Below are 7,214 nucleotides of genomic sequence, written 5' to 3'. Positions count from 1 at the left end.
GTCGCGTGCTACAATGCATAGTGATACCGGACCGACAGACAAACAGACCGACCGACAGACAGACGGACCGACCGACATAGTGAACTATACTGACCGAAATTACTGAACATGTTTAAAAATGTTGAAATGTTTAAAAACATTTATATTTTTTTAATTTACACGTGCGTAGCCTGTCACCTTTGACGTGCTCGTATAACGTAATTTCGAGTTGAAAAGTAAGTCAAGAAAACAGAAATCGGGCAAAAAGAGTGCGCAATAACATTTAACGCGCAGTGCGCGCGCAAAAATCTGCGCACTCATGGCAATTTTGTAAACGCTTAAAATTGCCTGAAACGTACTCTTATTTTATCGAAAATAAATTTTGAAAATTTTAGGCGCGCGTACGCATGCGTTACATGCGCTACGCACGTAATTGTATTGCCATATGATGATTTATGCCCTGAAATTTATGAGTACCAAATTTTATTTAATTGTGATTCATGGTTGTTAAGATATGATTACAAACGTGATTTCGTTAAATCGTGCGTAGACCGCGTAATTTTTTATTGCGCACCGTGAAATCATAACCACATCGATTCCTGGCCATAAGGAATATTCTGTGAAAAATTGATTTAGCTAGATTAAACTGATATCAAGATAAGGTCATAAAGCGATAAAACGCATAGTGATACCGGACCGACAGACAGACAGACAGACAGACAGACAGACAGACCGACAGACAGACAGACCGACCGACCGACATAGTGAACTATAGAGTCGCTTCCACGCGACTAAAAACAAGGGTCGATGATTGCATTCAAAATCTCAGCTAAGCATGTTTTAGTCGTGTGAAAACGCGACTCTACAGTTCACTATGTTGGTCGGTTGGTGGTCGGTCGGTCGGTAAACACTAACTCAAATTTAAGCACGCGACTGCAGCTATGTATATGGCCATGTTTTTTATTTTTTTAAATTGTCGTAAAAACAACCGCTTTTATGCTTTCTTGTGGATTATTACGTTTTGAGTTGACTTTACGATCTTCTGCTCTACGTGTTTTTAAACATATTTCATTAAAAAATATGTTACGAATTTGTTAATTTTGCGCCATTCCAATAGAAATTGACCGTGGCATTAAAACCATACAGTGTTTCTCCACCGTTTTGGGAAAGTTTCCCTTTAATAGGGCGGCCTCTGAATAAGAGGCATTCCCTGACGTGACTAATGGGCCACTAAATTAAATATAAGCTCTGTCTACACTATCAAACTCGTTTGACAAAAAAGTGTGATTTGCCCAAATAAGGTAGTGATATGACATCATCATGTCCATATATGTACATACATCACATTTTGTAACATAGTTTGATAGTGAAGACAGAGCTTAGGGTCCACATTCTTCAGTCACTTCCTAATTGGAGTCGACAATACCTTCTTTTCCATAATATTTCACGAGAGATGATTTTAATTAAATTGTCTCTTGAAATCAACGTAAGCAGTGTATTATCACGTGGTATTGAACCGTTTGCGTCACGGAAATTAAAGATCGTGTTTAATTAACAATAATTATATAATCTTATCTTAAGTGTAACATAACATGACAATTAATTGTCACATATCTCGTATACTTTCTCTGTTTAAACTTGAAACGTAAATAAAAACAGGAGAGCTCAAAAACAATGTTGACCACCTCTACGGTCAAGAACCTCGAGACGCGCTTGTGTACGAAGGAAAATGCGGTTATTAATTGCAATATCTAGGCTAACCAACGTTTGATAGATTGTTCGCAAGTTCATTCCCAACTTATACAAAGGCCACAGTTTCATAGTCCTACGGTGTACAGTACAGTAGTTTATAATCTATGTACAGTGTATTTTTTCAAATCTTATTTGCAATGTTAAAATCAAATCATAATAGATAGGTTTAGGCCTATACTTGCCTTGCAGTAACAACCCCCCCCCCCCCCCCCACCTCATTCTTTGTGGCACCCTACGATAATTAAGGGACATACTTTAATAAGTAAAAATAAGATACTTTCCCGTTTATAATAACGACGCCTCTATTCAGCAGGGGACACACCTTTCAGCGGACACTTCCGTGAGAAACGATATTAATTTATTAATACAGTAACACTAATTTAATTCCAAAATTTAAAGAATTAAAGAATGTAAATTGTTGGTATAGCATAAGTATACCGTAATATTTTGCTGATAAAATGAGTAAAAAGGACGCATCGTTTACCATGGTAATTTTGAGTTTGGGAACTGTAAATGATACGAAAAAACGTGTGTAAGAACCGCGGCAAAATGAAATGGTGTCATTGTACCTAAGGTCGTCTGCCTGATGTGTATACAATAACAAACACTTCACATCATGTGTGCGACAGATACTCAGTAATAACAACAAAGGCAGGTTTTCCTATTAGGCCTATACGATACGACATTTAGAGGGCAATGTCCAACAAACAAGAAACGTGTTTGCTTTGAGCGTGTTACTGTTTATGAGACTCATACGCAACAAACGTAACACTTAACATACCTTTGCTGTTTATGGCGCCCCATACGTGCCGTAAGTTTTGCGCGACGATCAAGGCGCCGCGTAGATGCGTCCTATACGATGCACATTTTTTTTTCCATCAAAATAAATTATGTGGTTACATGTAGATGTCGCGTTCATTGTCGAAATTGGCGAATATAGAAGTATGCGTCTACACTATCAAACTTTATGTGACAAAAAATGTGATGTGCTCATATATAATATGGACATGACGATGTCATATCACTACCATATTTAAGCATTTCACTACCATATTTGGGCACATCACACCTTTTTTCAAACTAGTTTGATAGTGTAGACAGAAAAATACACATATTTGATTGCCGATAAGCGTGCGATAGCCCGTGTTTACACAACCACGCGTGTCTTCCTACTGAACAGTAGAATGACTAATTGAAATATTTCTCGTGTTTCACTTGTACCTTTCGGTAAACAAGGTCGTTTTACAATAAGCATTGTGGTTGTGACATTGGTGGACGTGCCACGAGTCGAATATTATTTTATTTCATAATTATGTGTGTCGTTCGTTACCCACTCAGCTTCGGTATTGTGAAACTCAGGAAGCTGGAATTATGTTGTACTATTTAATATATTGCTCAATTCTGTATCCCTCCTCTTCATGCCCACACCCCGCATGTTCCCACCTGATCTGATCTACGTTAACCCATGTACACCACATTCGGGTGTCACGAAACCTAGATAACCGAAATCCAGGACCTAAGATTACCAATAGTTCTCTTCCGCACCGGCCTTGTATTTTAACTCTAAATTTGTTAACCAACTTTATCCTTATAATTAGATGAAGAAGAATCAATAGAATAACAACATTCATGTGTCCATGGTTAATAACCCACCCACTCTCCGTACTGCCGCCAGTACATATACAGATTTTTTATGTTATAGCTGTATGCTGGTTCAGGCTAAATACAGTCGATCTACTATGTAATAAATTGTTTGGTCGGATATTTTTCCCCGTTTGCCGTTTGCCCTACATCTGACGCTTGACATTAAATGCTTTTTAATGTACTTCTGTAGGCAGCTTCAAATTAAAGTTAAATTGTCGTTGACACTTACACAAAATTGACAAAAATATGCGGGTGTTACGGATATTATAATGCATTGATTCATACATCGTCCATGACCGTATCTTGTTTTCCTCCAAACTCGTTTAGGAAGCGTGCAGATAGAAATGTGGGGTAAATTTCTAAAAACATCTTTAATTTGGAACCTTACTCATATTCGGATACGTTGATTTAGTTATGATTGGCCTTCTATTAGTGTTATTATTAGTATGTTTTGCCATTATAATAAATAGGCCTACAGTTTATAGTAGGTTGTAGCTTAGGTCAATGTTCGATGCAATGTAGTCCGGGGGTTCAGCCGGCCCGCGATTTTTTTTTTCGTACATAAGTTGGGGATCCCTTATTTGAAAGATAGCCAAACTATTTTCTAAATATAGCTAAACCTAACCCTCTAAATAACCTCTCTCACTATAAAGTAAAAAGAAGTTGCTCATGGGATTCGAACCCCATACATCGACATGTAAACTAACATAGTCTAATCGACTCGACTACACAAACTGCTCGAGTTTGCATTGGCGAATTGTAGTTAGCGCAATTCTCACGTCATCATACATTATGGATATTACTAATGAATATTCATATATATTTTGTGACGTTTCACGAGGATTCCCCAACTTATCTACGCAATTGTTTATCAGCTCATATTCACAATCGTCAGCGCCCCTTTACTACTGTAAATCAAAGTCCAGATCCGTCACTGACGAGTTTAAAATTGCAGCCCGTACGAAATGGTAATTCCTCTTGACCCAGAGTCCACTTGGCCTAACATGACGCCTACTCGCATAGCCACGGCCGTATGTACCTGGTGAAATGGTGTTCATGCCCGCGAGCCCACCTCCTACATACGTATGCTGGATTAATCATCTACTAGGCGGAATATGCTGTGATTCTAGCGTATTTCATTTCAATTATTTTAAATCTCTTGAAATATTAAATCAAAGATCATTCAATTAAATTTCAATTTAAAAATGTGATTGATAGTTTAGCTTACTTATCATAGATCAGGGGTAATTGTTACGGTAATTGACCGTAATGTTAACTTTATATGATACGCTGAGAGAACAGTGTGCATGCTTAAGCGACGTTGCAACAGCTTCTGTAACTACGCCAAAGTTCGATATTGTAGTCACGGCATCAGATTTGTTTTTACGTACTTGCGAATTTATTGCCTTTTTCGTTTGATTGCTGTGAATGCCGCTAAAGCTCTGTTACCTATAAAACTATAAGTTTGACAAAAACAAGTTTTATATGGCCAAATTTGTAGTTGATGCCCAAATATGGTAGTGATATGACATCATCATATCAATATATGGGCACATCATATTTTTTTTGTCACATACAGTTTGACAGGACTTTAGTTATGTTTCAGAACGGAAATCAAATCAATAGTTACCTTGTCTGTCTTTCTATCTGTGTTGTAAACAATACAGAATAAGAACAACCGCTTGTTTAAGCTCTGTCCACACTATCAAACTTTACGTGAGAAAAAAAATGTAATGTGCTCATATATGGACATGATGATGTTATATCACTACCATATTTGGGCACAATTTTTTTTGTCAAACTAGTTTGATAGTATAGACAGTGCTTTAAGATATTCAACTTATAAGAGGCATATAAATATGTTTTTTTATCAGAAAGTAGACGCGTGTTGTTAGAACCAACAATACCTTTACACGCGTTTCATATTGTCGAGTGAAATTTTCAATTTTAAACAGGAAGTTGAAATATAAATCCGCCTTTAAGATTCCAGGTATAAGAATTAACTGTGTGGATATACTTGAAAGAGAATACCAACTAAAACCTCAACCCCTAACCTAGTTCAAGTTGGGGATATTGTGTATAAAGGTATCACACATCTCAATCATATTAAATACGCATTGCAATCCAATTTATATTGAAAGCCAGCGTAGGAATGTAATGCCTACCGGTCCTGTATACAGTATAGTCTCAATTCACAGAATCTTATGGAACGCCGTTTACGCATTTCATTCTTTATCGCGCCATTCAATTCATATTATAAATAATAAAATAATAATAACTTTATTTAAAAATGGATGCAACATTTGAATCATCAAATTGGTGTTTTTCACAAGGTTGTTACTTACTACAAAACTATTTACACAAGTTATCATTTACAGTACAACTACTACTACTACTACTACTACTACTACTACTACTACTGTATATCGATGCATTTCATTCACATATCGCGTCATAAAATTCATATCATCGAAATGTTGCGTTAACGGCGTTCCATAGAAACTGGTTACTGAACTGCTCCTGTCAGACTTGTTTAATTGTCTTTAACCTGATATCGGTTAAATTATTTTGACTTTCAATTGGCAAAATGTTCAGCGTAACTTGTATGCAGTTCTTGGAAACGGTTAAGCCTATCCGGTAATTCGGGTAATATTTACAAAAATCTCGGACGTTCTCCAATCGACCTTCCTGGATAGGATATACCGTATGATGATGGGTCTATGTTATATTCAATAAGTATATCCAATCCCGTTTACAGTTTTCTGAGACATAATGTATATAATAGGCTAGAGCATAGAAGGCTATCGAGGTATGCACGCGCGCGCAAAATCTGTGTTGGGCGTTGATATGAAATTGGGTGGGAAGGGGTGTGGTGTGGCTTAACAATTATTTGGTTTATCAACTTGTTAAGGTCATTGACCAATGTTAGGATACTTGATTGATTCATCCATTGTTTAAACAAACTCCCTCTATAGAATGGGCATAAGTTAAAGCTAAGATTGTTTTTGTAGGTAAGAGTATTAATTAGAGGCAGGAAACATTTAACTGTTCAAAATAAGCAGTAGGCCTATTAAAAACACCACGATGTCTAGGTGACGTCATCGAACTGACCAGGACGCTTCTTCTTTATAGGTATTAAATGTGACGTCATTCCTGTTTTTTCCGATGCTCTATAACTATAGATTCATATAAATCAGATTAACACAGTTATTCAATTAATTACTAGGAAAAGGAACTGTATATTGTAATTAAAAGGTCAATGTGAATAGATTAAGATATTGAATGGCATCTTCCATTCAGTATTAATCCCTATTGTCACGTGATTGACAATACTGCGACCTATAATGTGACTAAATTATCAAAATTACCAAAATCAATAATGCTGTTTGACGACCTCAACATGAATGGTCAATGATGGGTCAAGAGCCTTCGGACTATTCTCTGCTGGTCATGGCTCAATGTCCGTTTGATACTTAAAACGAGACCGGGGCTACAGATTCCTTGAAGTACAACAATTAAGACCGTAGTACCTTATATTTCGTTTGATAGAGGAGGCGGACCTATTCTCCTTTTACATTAATATCGTTATTATATTGATAACTTTATAAATGCACTACTAATGTATATACAATCATTATGTCTAATTGTATATGTCCGTACATAATATTAAAGATATATATATAAATCAAAGACCTGCATAGCCAGGATATAGAAAAAAAATCAAAATCAAATAAGTTAAAACTGCCTCAATATAGTTAATTTTTACGACATGTTTTGGGCATAGCCCATCATCAGGTGAAGAGAATTGTAACAAAGGATAACAAATCAGCTAACAAACA

The sequence above is a fragment of the Antedon mediterranea genome, chromosome 5 (assembly GCF_964355755.1).
Source record: "Antedon mediterranea chromosome 5, ecAntMedi1.1, whole genome shotgun sequence".
NCBI lineage: Eukaryota > Metazoa > Echinodermata > Crinoidea > Comatulida > Antedonidae > Antedon > Antedon mediterranea.
The sequence above is the reverse complement of the archived record's forward strand: the minus strand, read 5'-3'. Positions refer to the sequence as shown.